Raw genomic sequence first — 18,100 nt, forward strand, 5'->3', positions numbered from 1 at the left:
GAAAGATTTTATGTCAAATTGATTACAAACTTCTCTGGGTTGTATTTCAGTCTTCTGTTAAGTATGAAATTGAGAAATAGTTTTTTTCAACGAAAGATGATGAGGAATTGATTCGTGAATGTCACTGGAGATAAAAGGGTATGAAAAGGAATCCGAAGCCGGCAAAGAAGCAGTCTAGGTGTCGAGAAGAAAACAGGCAGGTACATACCAAACCCAGGAACTACTAATGTACAGTCATACTGTAGATCAAAGTGAAGTTACACCTTTCGATCAACTGGCAGATTTTAAAAAAATGTGATGATGGTAACATGCTGATGTTTATGTTAATTTATTTGCATTTGAATGCTTGCATTTTCATTTTTAATTGACAGAATCTTCGCGTTTCATTACCTGAGTCATGGAGGCCAAATTAAAGAATGGCAGTCTAAAATACCCAGGAACACAATTTCTATAAACAAATAAAAATTCTTTTTTTTTTTTTTTTTTGAAACGGAGTTTCTCTTTTGTTACCCAGGCTGGAGTGCAGTGGCGCCATCTCGGCTCACCGCAACCTCCGCCTCCTGTGTTCAGGCAATTCCGCCTCAACCTCCTGAGTAGCTGGGATTACAGGCACGCGCCACTATGCCCAGCTAATTTTTTTGTATTTTTAGTAGAGACAGGGTTTCACCATGTTGACCATGATGGTCTGGATCTCTTGACCTTGTGGCCTACCCACCTGAGCCTCCCAAAGTGCTGGGATTACAGGCTTGAGCCACCGCACATGGCCTATAAAAATTCTTTTCAAGCCATGTTGTTTGAATTAAATGATACTCCTGAGTCTGTCTACTCAGGTTTTTTTGTTTGTTTTTTGTTGTTTTGTTCTGCTTTTGAGATGGAGTCTTGCTGTGTCGCCCAGGCTGGAGTGCACTGGCTCCATCTCAGCTCAGTGCAACCTCCGCCTCCCAGGTTCAAGTGATTCTCCTGCCTCCGCCTCCAGAGAAGCTGGGACTACAGGCATGTGCCACCACACCTGTTTAATTTTTTGTATTTTTAGTAGAGATGGTGTTTAACCTTGTTAGCCGGAATGGTCTTGATCTGACCTCGTGATCTGCCCGCCTCAGCCTCCCAAAGTGCTGGAATTATGGGCGTGAGCCATCATCCCCGGCAGTCTGTCTATTCTTGCCACATCATGTTAGTTGGATCTATGACTTAGATTCTCATGTACAGAACCGGTGCTGAATTGTTAAGCAGCCAAATCCTCTATTTTTGGTATATACTCAACAGTCATTGAAGCTCATGGTATTGAAGACATGGGCATTCTTAAATGGGTAACTTTACTATGATTAGCTCATTCAAATTTCTCTCACAGATACATATATATATATGTATGTATGTGTATATGTACACAATGAACATTTATTACATACTTCATGTTTGCTGTTTATGTTGTAGGCTAAGTGAATGTGAAATGGATATATAAGAGCCTCCTAAGGCTTGGCGTGGTGGCTCCCACCTATAATCCCAACACTAGGAGGCCGAGGTGGGTGGATCACCTTAGGTCAGGAGTGGAGACCAGCCTGGTCAACATGGTGAAACCCCATCTTGACTGGGCTCGGTGGCTCATGCCTGTAATCCCGGCACTTGGCCGAGGCGGGTGGATCATGAGGTCAAGAGATCGAGACCGGTCGGGCACGGCGACTCACGCCTGTAATCCCAGCACTTTGAGAGGCCGAGGAGGGTAGACCACAAGGTCAAGAGATAGAGACCATCCTGGTCAACATGGTGAAACCCCGTCTCTACTAAAAATACAAAAAATTAGCTGGGCCTGGTGGTGCGTGCCTGTAATTCCAGCTACTCAGGAGGCTGAGGCAGGAGAATTGCTTGAACCCAGGAGGCGGAGGTTGTGGTGAGCCGAGATTGCTCCATTGCACTCCAGCCTGGGTAACGAGCGAAACTCCGTCTCAAAAAAAAAAGATCGAGACCATCTTGGCTAACATGGTGAAACCCTGTCTCTATAAAGAAAAGAAAAAGAAACCCCATCTCTGCTAAAAACAAAAAGCCAAACGTGGTTGCATGCACCTGAAATCCCAGGTACTCAGGAGGCTGAGGCAGGAGAATCGCTTGAACCCAGGAGGCAGAAGTTGCAGTGAGCCAAGATTGTGCCACTGCACTCCAGCCTGAGCAAGAAGAGCAAAACTCTATCTCAAAAAAAAAAAAAAACCCTCAGGTAGCTGAACATCTAATGGTGGCCCAAAAATAAAAACGAGTTCAGGAACATCATTAGACATAAGTACAAAGTACTGTATTATCAATTGTGATGAGCTAACTTTGAGAGGAAAGGGGAAATAGGAAGATTTTCTGTAAAAGTAATATGTGGAAAGCACCTTAGAGATCACATAGTGTATTTTGCCCATTGTAATTACATCAGTCTTCTCTGCAGGTGGTTGTCTAGAGGAATATATATGAGATTCTAATTTATGGTCTAGCATTGCAACAGCAAATAATAACCACTAATAACAAGTAGTTTTACATGCATTCAAGTGTAATTTTTTTTGAATTAGGGTCTGGCTCTGTCACCCGGGCTGGAGTGCAGTGGCAAGATCTCAAGTCACTGCAACCTCTGCCTCCTGGGCTCAAGTCATCTTCCCACCTCAGCTTCCCAAGTCGTTGGGACTACAGGCACATGCCAACACAACCAGCTAATTTTTGTAAAGGAAGGATTTCGCCATGTTGCCCTCTTTGGCTTTGAACACCTGATCTCAAGCGATGCCTTGGCCTCTCAAAGTGCTGGGATTATGGTTGTGAGCCACTACACCTGGCCAAAATTTTTTATTTGTTTAGAGACAAGGATTCCCTGTAAAGCTGGAGTGCAGTGACATAGTCGGTTTTTCTCACTGCAGCCTCCAATTCCTGGGCTCAAGTGATCCTCCTGCCCCAGCCACCTGAGTAGCTAGGACTACAGGTGCACGCCAACATGTCTGACTAATTTTTGTGTGTGTGTGTGGAGATGAAGTCTGTGTTGTCTAAGCTAGTCTCGAGTTCAGGGCCTCAAGTGATCCTTTGTCTTCAGTCTCCTGATGTGTTGAGATTACAGGTATGAGCTTTTTCAGTAAAGGAAAAATAGTGAGCATTCACATTGTAGAGTCCAAAAACATGAAAGTTCACTTTTTTTTCTGTCAATTTTACAGTTTTGTAAATGTACCCAGGTGAAGAGACTTGTCTGATTGTTACTATAGAAAGAAAAGCTACAAAAACAATTATGTTGTTCAGTATACTGTTGAGGCATTTCTAAATGAGAGGTCCCAAGTTCTTGGTTAAGAAGGAACTTAACAAAACAGTAACATAGTCAGCACTTAAGGCTAGAAATACAAGATGAAGATTCAGCAACCCTTAATTTTAAGCAGATTCCAATCTAAGGAAACCGATGCTTGCAGAAGAATTCAAATGATGTGAGAGCTAATAAGATAAAATGTGGCCAAGCACTGAGCCTTGAGGACAGTATTTAATCTCATAACAGTTCCTCTTTCCTCCTGTAGGAAGCATGGTAGTGACATTGTGCGTAAATGAAGGCAAACTGTTTTTCTGTGAAAATGTTAATAAAGTGGGTTCCTTTGGAATCATTAGTGTAAAAGAGCTGATTTTTTGTTTTCAATTGCCCAGGTCCTGACTTTAGTAATGACTTGATACAACTTTTCTAATCTGACAACCTTCTCCCCCTAGTAATTCTTTCAGGCCCTGCACTTGAAACTTCCCTTCTGCTTCATTTTTTTTTTTTTTTAAGCACTTAACTACTTTTGCCATCATTTATTTTATCATTCATTTATCTGTTCCTCTTCCAAAGTTTACAAACATTTCTGAAGCAAATGGAAATGCACCACTGCAGAGTCTGGGACCTTTAGTGTTAATTGGTCATTCTTTACTTTTCACAGTCTGCAGCTTTTAACTGTTTTTGAACCCTCATTGCTCTAGTAGGTATTGAAAAAATATTCACTGAATGACCAGAAGTGATTTGATTTCTTCCTCACCTGGTAAATAATCCTTGTTTTTTTAATTGGTTTGTTTTTTTGAGATGGAGTTTCTCTCTTGTTGCCCAGGCTGGAGTGCAGTGGTATAATCTTGGCTTATTGCAACCTCCACCTCCAGAGTTCAAGCAATTCTCCTGCCTCAACCTCCTGAGTAGCTGGAATTACAGGCATGCACCACCACACCCAGCTAATTTTTGTATTAGTAGAAATGGGGTTTCACCATGTTGGCCAGGTTGGTCTCAAACTCCTGGCCTCAGGTGATCTACCCGCCTTGGCCTCCCAAAGTTCTGGGATTACAGGCGTGAGCCACCGGTGCCTGGCAAATAATCTTTTTTCCTCTTTTTTTTGAACAAAAAATAGAGTTATTAGGCACATTCTCTCCAGTTTATGACAAAATTCATCTTATACATGTTTTCATAAGCAAATGTATTCCATGCATCTCAATCTAGAACACCCTCTCCCCAGTGGCAGTTTTCTAACTACATTCTAGTTTCTTGAATCTTCCTCAGGTATTTCCATTATCTGCTTCCTCCCTGGGTCTGGAACATGTTTGGAGGAACAAAACAAAAAATTTATCTTAGATCTTACCTCCTTCCCACTATACTATCAAGATTCCAGAAATAGTATTTTATATGTGCCCTCCAAATTTCTTGAGTTTCACTCAACCTATTCTAGTTGTAGCTCACCATTCCTCTCATAGCTGGTGACAGCCTGTGTGAGACTGTAAGAGGTGTGAAAGGAAAATAAATCTTGGGGGCCCCCAGATCACCAAGCTAAAGGGAAAAGTCTAGGTGGGAACTGCTTAGGGCCAACCTGCCTCCCATTCTATTCAAAGTCACTCCTCTGCTCACTGACATAGGTATATATCTGATTGCCTGTCTTCCAAAGGCTAATCAGAAACTCCAAAGAATGCAACCTTCATCTCTCACCTATATGTGACCTGGAAGCTCCCTTCCAGTTTCCAGAGTCTTCCTGCCTTAACTTGTCCTGCTTTTCCAGACCGAACCAATGTACTTATATACATTGATTGATGTCTCATGTTTCCCTAAATGTATAAAACTAAGCTGTGCCCCGACCACCTTGGGCACATGTTAAGACTTCCTGAGGCTGTATCATGGGTGCGTGTCCTCAATCTTGGCAAAACAAACTCTGAGACCCACCTCAAATTTTGGGGGTTCACAGAGGCTATGCTCTAGTTTATCTTTTAGCTCCATGTACATTTCCTGTCTTGGAACTCAACTTTAAAAAGAATTTTTTTTTTTTTTTTTGAGACGGAGTTTCGCTCTTGTTACCCAGTCTGGAGTGCAACCTCCGCCTCCTGGGTTCAGGCAATTCTCCTGCCTCAGCCTCCTGAGTAGCTGGGAGTACAGGCATGCACCACCATGCCCAGCTAATTTTTTGTATTTTTAGTAGAGACGGGGTTTCACCATGTTGACCAGGATGGTCTCGATCTCTTAACCTTGTGATCCACCCTCCTCAGCCTCCCAAAGTGCTGGGATTACAGGCGTGAGCCACCGCGCCAGCTAAATAGAATTTTCAATGCCAAAAAAGAAGTAGCACTGGAATATAAATTTCCTCAGCAAGGCAATTTACTTCTATGGAAGGGTATGGCTCATAGATGCAACAATGGCGAGCCCACACCTGGACAAGGAAGGGAAGGGGTACTTATGCCTGATGGAAGTTGCCCCTACTGTTGTGTTTTTCCCCTATTAGCTAGGGAGGGTTACACTGCATAGTCTAGTATAATTCCAGTTGGCTATTTTAAAGGGAGCAGGGGTACAAGCCGGAGTAGCGGGGTGGGTAGTTTGGCGGGAAGGATGATGATGGGCAGGTCAGAGCAGGTGACTGGAGCAGCTGATCTGGATGAGTTGGGACCAGCCAGGGGACTGGGGAACAGATGTGAACTACTGACTAGAACTGGTGGAAAAGGTGGTTTACTGAAACTACAAGGAAGTTAAACTTTAAAGAATAAGAGAGCTGAACGTACTGACATACTGATTCTTTGAAGAGAAACTTGGGGTTCACTATATCTAACACTTGGTGTCTAAGATACCACTTTTGCTTTGTTCCTGTAGTCTGTTTTTCCCAGTGTTTTGCTGGCCTTTTCTTTGCGCACCTGGGTGTTCACATTTATAAAAAGGTGAAGGTAAACTGGGCAACATATCAGGATCTTGTGTCTACCAAAAAAAGGCTAGCCAAGGTGGCACGTGACTGTAATCCTAGCTACTTGGGAGGCTGAGGCAGGAGGATCGCTGGAGGCAAGGAACTCAAAGCTGTGGTGAGCTGTATGATTGTGCCAGTACTCTTCAGACTAGGCAACAGAGTGAGACCTTGTCTCTAAAAATAGTAAAAAAAATTTTTTTTTAATTTTATTAAAGATGGGGTTTCACCATGATGGCCAGGCTGGTCTTGAACTGACCTCAGGTGATCCACCCACCTTGTCCTCCCAAAGTGCTAGGATTATAGGCGTGAGCCACTGTGCCCGACCAACAAAAATTTTTAAAAGATGTAGGAAATGAGAAGGATGAGAAGAAAATTATCTCAAGGTTGGTTATTCAAAGTTAGGGTTCGCTCTTTTTAAAAATCTTACTGCCTTTTTTTTTTTGCAGGATTTTTTTCTTTTTCTTTTTCTTTTTTTTGAGACAGAGTCTCACTCTGTCTCCCAGGCTGGAGTGTAGCCGTGAAATCTCGGCTTACTGCAACCTCTGCTTCCCGGGTTCAAGCCTCAGCCACCCGCGTAGCTGGGATTACAGGGCCTGCGCCACCATGCCAGGCTAATTTTTGGATTTTTAATAGAGATGGGGTTTCACATATGTCCAGGCCGGTCTTGAACTCCTGACCTCAAGTGATTCTCCTTCATTGGCCTCCCAAAGTACAGGGATTACAGGCATCAGCCACCACACCGAGCCATTCATGAATAATTTTTATGACATTCTCTGAGGTGGGTGAACCATAATTTATTGTGCCACATTTAGTTTCCCTTGCTACATAATATTCAATCAATATCTTTTTACAGAATTTTTGTAGATTGTTTCTAGGAATAGTTCACCAGCATTTTAAGACATCCTACTAATATTGGCAGTCAGATTGAAGTAGTTCAGAAATAGATGGATTTTAGCTTGTTCAATATTGATCAAGTAAGTATAGGGCACTGTTTTCAGCACTTGTAAAATGTATATGTGCTCCAGAGTGCAGGAGCGCTTGTAAAATGTAAATGAACAAACTAAAATCCCTACTCTCTACGTTAAAGTGGGAGAGGTGAAGAATTTTATTTATCAATTTTTTGAGACAGTTTTGCTCTTGTTGCCCAGGCTGGAGTGGAATGGCGTGATCTCAGCTCACTGCAACCTTTGCCTCCAAGTTCAAGCGACTCCTGCCTCAACCTCCTGAGTATCTGGGATTACAAACAGGCTCCATCGTGCCCTTTAATTTTGTATTTTGAGTAGAGACAGGGTTTCACCATGTTGGTCAGGCTGGTCTCGAACTCCCGACCTCAGGTAATCTGCCTGGCTTGGCCTCCCAAAATGCTGGTATTACAGGTGTGACTTGAAGAATTTTAAAAACATTTTTTTTGTTCAACGTTCCCCTGTAATTTATTTTTTCCCTTGCTAATGGAAAATGTTACTTTGTTCTTAAATATGATGCTTTTGTATGTAAATGTTTTAGAATCTGATGTTTTTGAGCAGGATTGGCAGTGGGTGGGGGGAGGAGGGATTGGAGATTGATTTAATAGGAATGTGAAGGGATAGCTTGGGGGTGGATTTTAAAATAAACTTAAGAAAAATGTAATTTACCCAGATACCATGTACCATTTGTTTTGCTCTTGTTGCCCAGGCTAGAGTGCAATGGCACGATCTCAGCTCACTGCAGCCTCTGCTTCTTGGGTTCTCCAGCCTCAGCCTCTCAAGTAGCTGGGATTACAGGTGTGTGCCACCACGGCCGGTTGATCTTGTTATTTTAGCAGAGACAGGGTTTCTCTATGTTGGTCAGGCTGGTCTCAAACTCCTAACCTCAGGTGATCCAACCTGCCTCAGCCTCCGAAAGTGCTGGGATTGCAGGCTTGAGCCACCACACATTTTTTTTTTTTTTTTTTTTGAGACAATCTCGCTCTGTCACCCAGGCTGGAGTGCAGTGATGCTCGATCTTGGCTAACTTAAACCTCCACCTCCCGGGGTCAAGCAATTCTCCTACCTCAGCCTCCCAAATAGCTGGGATTACAGGCACGCATCACCATGCCCGGCTAATTTTTGTATTTTTAGTAGAAAGGGGGTTTCACCATGCTGGCCAGGCTGGTCTCAAACTCCTAATCTCGTGATCCACCCACCTCGGCCTCCTCAAGTGCTGGGATTACAGGCGTGAGCCTCCCCGCGCCCAGCCTACTTTTGGTTTTTTGAATACCGGTGTTTGACATTTCTCCATTCACCTTGGTTTAATATGGTAGTATTCATGTTTTAGTTTTAGCTTTCGGATATATATGTATGAGTGTGGTATGCTGCCTGATGAATTAGATGTTGGTTTTGTCTTTACCAAAACTGGACGAAGAGCTGGCAGATGCAAAAATCAAGTGACCCAGCCAGACACATTTTCTGCTCTCCGCTAGCTTGCCACCTAGAAAGACTGGTTGTCAAAGTCGAAAGTTCAAGAATCACGGAGGATGTTTAAAATAGTTTCTCAGGTTCTCATCACCCACCAGAAGTTTTGATTCATTGGTTGGTAGGAGAGAGCAGAGATATTTGCAATTTTAACAGCATCCTCTTGATTGTGATGCAGATGATTCGCATTTTGAGAAACTGTACAAATAGGTACCCTACAGAAGTGACAGGTGTTAAATTTAGATGGCCATCGCTTGTATGCTGGGAGAAGCACACGCTGGGCCCAATTTATATAGGGGCTTTCATTCTCAGCTCAAGAGCAACCTCAGAGTCCCGATAGCCCATGCCAGCACCCGGAGCGGATTCTGTCAGGTGGGAAAGGCCAGGTGAAGCTCTGGGTCCTTCCCGCAATTGTGGATCCTGGCCGGAGGCTCCGCCCCCTTCCTCCTGGCCCCTCTCCTCCCCGTGGGCCCGCCGCCAAGGACGCCACAGCCGGAAATGACGACACCGGTGAGGGCTTTCGGGCGGGGCCTGGGACAGGCAGCTCCGGGGTCCGCGGTTTCACTTCGGAAACAAAACAGCGGCTGGTCTGGAAGGAATCTGAACTGCGAGCGGCGGTGGCGGCGGCGGCAAGGAAGCGTGTGTGCGTGATGGGGAGTCCGGGGAGAGAGGAAGGCGCCGTGGACACGGGCGGCCGGGGGCAAGGCCCGGCCCTTTGTCGCCGCCCGGGCCGCGGAGCCGGTGTCCTGACGGATGAGGGGCGGGGCGCGGCCGGGTGGGCCGGGGAACCCCGTGTGGGAATCCGGGAGGGCCGGCCGGTTTCTCGGGCTTCGGGCGCGGCGGAGTGGGGAGAGATTCCGTGGAGCCTTGGTGCGGAAACGCTGTTTGCTGAGAGACGTCTCAGGGCGCAGATGCCTTGGGCCCGGATTAGCCGGCTGGACGGGAGTGGAGCCGGAGAAAGAGGAAGCGTCTTGGGCTGGGTCTGCTTGAGCAACTGGTGAAACTCCGCGCCTCACGTCCCGAGTGTGTCCTTGTCCAGGGGCGACGGGCACTCAGGGCGAAGTCCGCACACCTCTCGTTCGAGGCGGAAAACGGGGTATACTGCTTTCTCCTTGGTCGGGACTGTCTCCAGGCCTGCGTGTCCGGTGCCTCTTGTGTTTGCTGGGGCTTTCCTCTCAGATTCTTCTCACCGTGTGGTCAGCTCTGCTTTAGGCACATTAATCTGTAGTGACGGCTGGGATGGGTGAGAGAATTGAGGTGGCTTTTCCATAACTCAGGTGAGATTGATTAGACTTCGATCTGCGGTGGTGACGGAGGCTTAGAAGAAACACAACCGGGACCTGGCAATCAATTGAGGATCAGGGAATAAAGTGTAAAATTGATGAGGAGGTTTTCTATTTAGAACATGACAGAGACATTCTCAGAAATAAGGAAGTTAGGAGGAAAGAACTGGTTTAGAGAGGAGGGCGAGAAGTTGTTTGGAAGTGTCACTTTGGAAGTGCCAACAGGTGAAAATGTCCTGTGAACAGGACTGGAGCTGTAAACACGAGTCAATTCCATAGATTTCCAGTTGATGTTGGAGCAGTGAAGGAGGAGTCTAACGTTAGGAAGGGGAAGAGGAGGCCAATGCAGACACTTAGGAACACTTGTATCGAGGGGGTGGAAGAAGAGCAAAGAGCCAGCTGAGGAGAATGAGTGTGGTTGAAGAACCACTACAGTGCAGGGTCACCAGAGCTGAGGAAGGGATGGAGGGAAGCTTCAGGAAAAGGTTGGCAGGGATTTTGAGTGTTAGGTCTGGTGTAGCGGAAGGAACCGAAGATTTATAGCAACACTAGCCAATAGAAATATAATGTGAGGCCGGGCACGGTGGCTCACGCCTGTAATCCCAGCACTTTGGGAGGCCGAGGCGGGCGGATCCTTGAGTTCAGGAGTTCGAGACCAGCCTGGTCAACATGACGAAACCACGTCTCTACAAAAAATTAGCTGGGCGTGGTAGTGCGCACCTGTAGTCCCAGCTGCTCCCGCGGTAGACTGGGACTAAAAAAAAAAAATTTTTTTTCTTTTGGAGAAAAGGCATACAGATTTATTAGCGTGCACTTTGGGAGAACCACAAAGTGATTCTCCCTATTTTCGATTTTGTAATAAACATATGATTTAGAGACGGGAGCCTCACTGTGTTGCCCAGGCTGGTCTTAAACTCCTGGGCTCAAGTCATCCTCTTGCCTTGGCCTCCCAGAGTGGTGGGATACAGGCACGATCCACCGTGCGGGGCCATAAATACATCTTTAAAGGTAAAAAGAGGCTGGGCGCCTTGGCTCACACTTGTAATCTGCCTGCACTTTGGGAGGCCAAGGCAGGTTGACCACCTGAGAGGTCAGGAGTTCGAGACCAGCCTAGCTAATATGGCGAAAACCCATCTCTGCTAAAAATAAAATTAGCCAGGTGTGGTGGTGTGTGCCTGTAGTCCCAGCTACTCAGGAGGCTGAGGCAAGAGAATTGCTTGAACCGGAGAGGTGGAGGTTGCAGTGAGCCGGGAACATGCCACTGCACTCCAGACTGGGTGACTGAGCGAGGAGGATGAAAAAAATGTAAAACAGGTGAAATCAAAGTGAATAATTTATTTTAACACAATATACCTAACATTTTTATTTCAACATCTAACCAGTAAGTATAAAAATTTACTTGTCTTGCCCTCTAGATAGATAGTAAGCTCCTAAAGTAAATAGAAGCAATATCTGATTCAGTAGAATTCCCAACCCCATCACAGCATGTGGTTATATAGAAGAAACCCAGTAAGTGTTGATTGAAAGATATTAATACTCCTGCTTGGGTGAGAGAGTGAGAAAAAAGATATTAGTGTTTGCTTTCCCAGTGCCTTTTATAGTTCTTAAGTTGATCAAAGCAAAAGACAGACTGCAGGCAATGCTAAATATAACCAGTGATTTACAAATTAATTAGATGTAAATAATCATTTTTTCATTAAATATTAGTTGTATTCTATTTCCACAAAGAATTTTAGAAAATGATTTTGAGTAATCATTCCTCCCTTATAGAGTTATTGAAATTAAATAACTTACTGGGAAAGAGATTTTATAATTATACAAAGGTGTGTAGGATCATAGTCTCATATCTGTAGTTCTGAAGTCCAAAAGCTCACAAAAACCAAAAGGTTTTTCATAACTAATTTGACAGCAAAATCTAGCCTATAGTCTTTATTTTCTTTTTTTAAATGTGATTTAAAACTATTCATTTATTTCACTATAGCTTAATAATGTATTTGCTTTTCTTCTTCTATGATGTAGGGGCATTATGTAACATCTGGTATTTGCATAGTACCTTTACAAAATCCAAAAAAAATCTGAATTCTAAAAACATTTAGTCCTAAGAGTTACAGATAAGGGATCCTGGACTTGCATTCTCAGTCTTTGTTCGTTTTTATTGCATTTTCTGAGCCAACATAACCATTTAAAAACAAGTTGCTATAGTAACTCTACAGACCTCCCCCAAACTCAGCGGCTCAGAGCATGTATTCTCTCTCAAGGTTCTGCTTCAAGGTGTAGGTCTGTGGATCAGTGGGGGCAGTTCTTATTTGTATGTCTTATTCTGGGGCCCAGGCTGAAGGGACAGTAGATCTCCATGGTAAGCTTTTCTCAAGGCAGTAGCAGAAGTACAAGAAGGCAAGGCCAATTGCACAAGCATAGTTTAAGTGTCTGTTCATGTCACATCTGCTAAGATTGCATTGACCAAAGCAAGTCATGTGATAATGGCCAAAGACTTAGGAGTGGGTAGTAGACTGCAACCACAATGCAGCCAAGCACAACTACAGAGCCAAGCTTGTAACATCACTGAAGAGTGGTGTATTCCTCCCTTGGCCAGGCTGGGGGAGGGAGTGAATATTTGCTGAATAATAATCTAATCTACCACAGATGGTTAACAGAGGTGGAGTGGGATGGAAGGAGGAAAAAAAAAATCACCAAATGGGATGTATCACTACCCTTGCTCTTTTTAGTGTCTGCTGCGTTCCCAAAGCCTTTTATAGGGCTGGAGAAATGATTTGCTCCTAGTCTCTCAAAAACCAGAGGAGTCTTTTGAGGATATATTCCTGAAGTTTTAAATTAGTTTAAAAACATTTTTTAATTAATTTCAATTATAGGCTGGGCACAGTGGCTCACCCCTGTAATCCCAGCCATGGCGAGTGGATCATCTGAGGTCAGAAATTTGAAACCAGCCTGGCCAACATGGTGAAGCTGGTCTTTACTAAAAATACAAAAATTAGCTGGGCATGGTGGTGGGCGTCTGTAATCCTAGCTACTCAGAAGGCTGAGGCAGGAGAATCACTTGAACCTGGGAAGTGGAGATTGCAGTGAGGCATGATCAGGCCATTGCACTCCAGCCTGGGCGATGATCGAAACTATGTCTCAAAAATATTGATTTCAATTATAGGTTCCAGTTTAGAGTTTGGTTACATTTACCTTTAAAAACTTAAGTAGAGGCTTTTCCAGCCCATTCATAAAATCAGAACTTGGGCTGCCTGTCCAGGGAGTTTTCCAAATAACACTAAGCCTGATTAAATACTTTTGTAAAAGAAAGAATAAATTGTAAGCTCATTTGACACTTGAAAACTTAGCATCACAATGCAGATGCAGCAGAAAGTACTTGTAGCAGTTTTCTAAGTGAAAGAGAAACTAGTCAAGTAGCTTAGAGACATTAAAACAAGCCACAAGCCATTTGTGCTAGAGATCCTGGTTAAAAGTCTCCTGAAGATGTTTCTCTACAGTACAAATTTTACTTAGATTTATGTCTGAGTGAAAAACGAAATTGTATCAATAATTAACTGTTCTGTACGATTTTGAGGTTTAGTTGTTACACTGGGATGTAGTAAGAGAAAAAATGTATTAATATTTTTCTGTTGGTAGTTTCTTGAATGAGATTTTTTTTTTTGAGACTAGTCTCTCTGTAGCCCAGGCTGGAGTGCAGTGACTCAATCTCTGCTCGTCATCTCAACCTCCGCCTCCCAAGTTCAAGCAATTCTCTGCCTCAGACTCCCAAGTAGCTGGGATTACAGGTGCCCACCACCACACCCAGCTAATTTTTGTATTTTTAGTAGAGGCAGGGTTTCACCATGTTGGCCAGGCTAGTCTCAAGCTCCTGACCTCATGATCCACCTGCCTCAGCCTCCCGAAGTGCTGAAAGTGCTGGTATTACAGGTGTGGGCCACTGTGCCCAGCCATGAGATTTTTAATAAACTTATTTAGAGGTTCTAAACATTGCTCCTGTGATAATTTCTGAAGTGCTGATGGGTAGAAGGTTTTCTGCTTAGACAGACTTCTGTTTAGCACATTTGAGCTTTGAGATTATTTATAGTTCTCTTGGGGCTGTCTTAATTTCTTTGTATGTAATAGATAAGTTCTAGTTTCCCTTCAGAGAAGGATTTCTTTTTCCTTTTGTCTGATTGAGCAAGTATCTTGAGATTAAGGAAATGGAATGTCAGTGAATTCAAGTATTGTGCTTTGTCGGTTTTCAGCAGATGACCAGAGAGCAAAGACATCAAGTAGGTTCTGTCTCTACTCCCACCTGCTCCTCAATTCAGGTCCCATGAAAGGTCCTCAGTTCCCAGTAACTGGTTTTTTGTTTGTTTGTTTGTTTGTTGTCGTTGTTGACAGGGCTGAGAATGTTCACAGCGAAGAATGTTAAAAAGTCTTCTAGTGTCCTTTGCCAGGCTGCCTGAACAGTGGGATCATTGACCTTCATGCAGTCATCAATTGTTTTCAGCTGTTACTGGACCAAAATCAAATCTAGCTTTGCCTGCCCCTTTCTTTGTACCAGTAGAGCTTGTTTGTTCACCAGGCATGACTGAAGACGTAGCCCTGTTGCCTGCCTTCGCTTCCTACTGAGCCCCATGTAAAGAGCAGCTTTCCCAGGGAGGCTCACCTTGTAGCATTGTGATCTTCGGAAGCATCAAGGGAGGCACAAGATTTCTCTGGGTAAACCGGAGAAGACCTGGGCTGGGCATCAGAAGACTTGAATTCTGGAAGTGGCATTTTTGTACCATCGCTCTGTAACTGTGTAGGCAAAATCTTTCACCTTTCCTGAGGATTTTTTACATGTCAATACAGATTCCTTTCCTCATGAGGTTTCTTTAAGACTCAAATGGAAGACTAGATGTGGAAAGAACTTTGAAGGTAGTATTAGAAAATGCTAAAGTGACTGCTATATTATTGATGATTTTTACAGAATTTGTCTGAGAAAGCTCCACTATGCCCATTTTGTATCAGCTTGTATGGTTTCTTGTAATAACTGAACAGATCCTATTAGCATAGGGTAAAAATGGAAACTGCTTCTGTTAAAATGACCATTGGCTGCAGTGGCTCAGGCCTGTAATCCTAACTACTCGGGAGACTGAGGTGGTAAAATTGCTTGAGGCCAGGAGTTCAAGACTAACCTGGGCCACATAGCAAGAGCCTTTCTCTAAAATAAATAAAAAAGTGGCCAGCCGTGTAGCCCCATCTGTTTGGTAGGCTGAGGGGGGAGGATTGATTGAGGCCAGGAGTTCGAGGCTACAGGGAGCTGTGATTGCCACTGTATTGCAGCCTGGTAGCCTGGGTGACAGAGTCAGACTTTGTATCTTAAAGAAAAAAAAAGATTTGCATTATAGCTTATCCTTTTTAAAAAAAAAATAAATACTAGGATATTCAGATTATAATTTATACTTAGAGCAGTTTTTGAAGTTTAAGATCTCATTTACTTCTAAATAATAGTTTTACTAGTAATCAAAATCAATTCAAAATGTCATAATCCTCATTGCTGTAAACTCCTACAGGGCAGGTATGGAGGTGTTTTTTTGTTTGTTTTTTTTTTGAGACAGAGTTTTGTACTGTCACCCAGGCTGGAGTGCAGTGGCACGATCTTGGCTCACTGCAACCTTTGCTTCCCAGGTTCAAGCGATTCTCCTGTCTCAGCCTCCTGAGTAGCTGGGATTACAGGCGCATGCCACCATGCCTGGCTAAGTTTTGTGTTTTTAGTAAAGACAAGGTTTCACCATATTGGTCAGGCTGGTCTTGAACTCTTGATCTCGTGATCCACCTGCCTCAGCCTCCCAAAGTGCTGGGATTACAGGTGTGAGCCACTGCACCCAGCCCACTTATGGAGTTATATACAGAGGCAACGTAGTGTACTCTGTGAATTCCAGCCCCTTGCTTGCCAGATATGACCTTAAGCAAGTTAACTTCTGTGTGTGCCAAATTGTTTTCATCTGTAAAATAATAAAATGAACATAATAGATTAGTTTATTAAATCTTAGTTTAATAGTGTCTAAGTTTTACACATAAGTAGACAGTATCTTTCTTGTTTAGTGAATAATCACTATTTCTAAATTTGTATAAGATTATACTAATCTTGTTTAGTGCATGGTAATGACTTCTGCTCATATTTAACCTGTAAGTGTAATACATTTTATTTGCATGCATTTAATTTTTTAATTTTTTTTTTGAGATGGGGTCTTGCTCTTTTTTGCCCAGGCTGGAGTGCAGTGGCGTGATCTTGGCTCACTGCAACCTCTGCCTCCCAGGTTCAAGCAGTTCTTCTGTGTCAGTCTCCCAAGTAGCTGGGATTACAGGCACAAGCCACCATACCCAGCTAATTTTTCTGTATTTTTAGTAGAGATAGCATTTCACCATGTTCGCCAGGCTGGTCTCCAACTCCTGGCCTTAAGTGATCTGTCTGCCTCGGTGTCCCATAGGGCTGAGATCCAGGCATGAGCCACCATGCCCAGCCTGCTAATTTTATTTTTGTTTGTGTTACCTTTTCTTTTGCTTATTTCATTTGGCTAAGACTGTCTTGTGTACTTGTTTTGTTTTTGAGGGACTATATGAGACTTCTAAGGATTTTTTCATAATGGAGTATACTTTTATTATATTACTATTATTTTTTGAGAGAGGGTCTCACTCTGTCACTCAGGCGGGAGTATAGTGGTGCAGTCACTGCTCACTGCAGCCTTGACTTCATGGACTCCAGCAATCCTTCCACCTCAGCCTTCTGAGTAGCTGGAACCACAGGCGCCTGCCACCTGTGTCCAGCACTTTTTTTTTTTTTTTTGTATTTTTGGTAGAGATGGGTTTTCACCATGTTGGCCAAGCTGGTCATGAACTCTTGGCCTCAAGTAATCCACCCTTCTCAGCTCCCACAGTGCTCGGATTACAGGCATGGGCCATTGCGCCTAGCCTCATACAATTTAATTACTTCACTGAAAGTGAACTTGTATGGATACTCAAAAAGTGCAGTTTCTACTGAATACATACTGTTTTTGCATCATATTAAAGCTGAAAATTTTTAAACTGAACTGTCATCAGAGACCATCTGTATTGTGAAATCTTAATTTTGTCCATATTAAATGACAGGGGCGGCTCACACCTGTACTCTTAGCACTTTGGGAGGCTGAGGCAGGTAGATCACTTGAGGTCAGGAGTTTGAGACCAGCCTGGCCAACATGAAACCCTGTCTTTACTAAAAATACAAAAATTAGCCCGACATGATGGCACATGCCTGTAATCCCAACTACTTGGGGGACTGAGGCACAAGAATCACTTGAACCCAGGAGGTGGAGGTCATAGTGAGTGAGATTGTGCCACTACACTTCAGCCTTGGTGACAGGGCAAGACTCAGTCTCAAAAAAAAAAAAAGGAATAAAGGTATAATAACTCTAAATATAGGTTAAATTCCTACAAAAATCTAGTTTAAAAAAATTTTTTTTTTTTTTTTTTTTAATGAAACAGAGTCTCACTCTGTTGCCCAGGCTGAGTAAAGTGGCAAGATCTTGGCTTACTGCAGCCTTTAATTCCCAGACTCAAGCAATCCTCCCCATTCAGCCTCCTGAGCACCTGAGACTATAGCTGCATCCTCCCCACAACCAGCTAATTATTTCTTATTTTTTTGTAGAGATAGTGTCTTGCCGTGTTGCCCAGGCTAGAGACTGATCTGCAACCCTTAGCCTCAAGCTCTTTATTTTTTAAGCAAATTTACACTATGTCTTCAGTTAATATTAATTTGCATTTTGCTGATCTCATGCTAGCTGACAATAGGCTGCAGGTAAGGAGAGAAGAGAAATGGACATGGTATAAAAAAGCATGTAGGATAAAGTGGAACATCACCTTGGTTAAAAATGTATAATGATGGCTGGGTGCAGTGGCTCATGCCTGTAATCGCAGCACTTTGGGAGGCCAAGGCGGGCAGATCATGAGGTCAGGAGATCCAGACCATCCTGACCAATATGGTGAAACTCCATCTCTACTAAAAATACAAAAATTAGCTGGGCATGGTTGCTCCAGCCTGTAGTCCCAGGTACTTGGGAGGCTGAGGCAGGAGAATCACTTGAACCCAGGAGTTGGAGTTGCAGTGAGCCAAGATTGTGCCATTGCACTCCAGCCCACGCAACAGTGCAAGACTTCATCTCAAAAAAAAAAAAGTGTAATGATTTGAATGAGGGCTGGGCACGGTGGCTCAAGCCTG

At 43.6% G+C, this 18,100-nt stretch overlaps 1 protein-coding gene across 11 annotated transcripts in view; it reads left to right on the top strand.

The window, feature by feature from the left end:
- The first annotated feature begins 9,108 nt into the window (after window positions 1-9,108).
- Window positions 9,109-18,100, top strand: part of PSEN1 (presenilin 1) — an 87,858-nt gene continuing 78,866 nt past the window's right edge. For 6 of the 11 annotated variants that reach the window (XM_035260942.3, XM_035260944.3, XM_002754085.8 and 3 more), the window contains exon 1: window positions 9,109-9,239. The gene's annotated coding sequence lies outside the window, so the exon portion shown is untranslated. Of the gene's footprint in view, window positions 9,693-18,100 lie in introns of all 11 variants that reach the window. The other 5 variants (XM_035260943.3, XM_078335361.1, XM_017977199.5 and 2 more) reach the window with 1 other exon arrangement.

Source organism: Callithrix jacchus, chromosome 8, assembly GCF_049354715.1.
Source record: "Callithrix jacchus isolate 240 chromosome 8, calJac240_pri, whole genome shotgun sequence".
In the NCBI taxonomy this organism is placed as follows: Eukaryota; Metazoa; Chordata; class Mammalia; order Primates; family Cebidae; genus Callithrix; species Callithrix jacchus.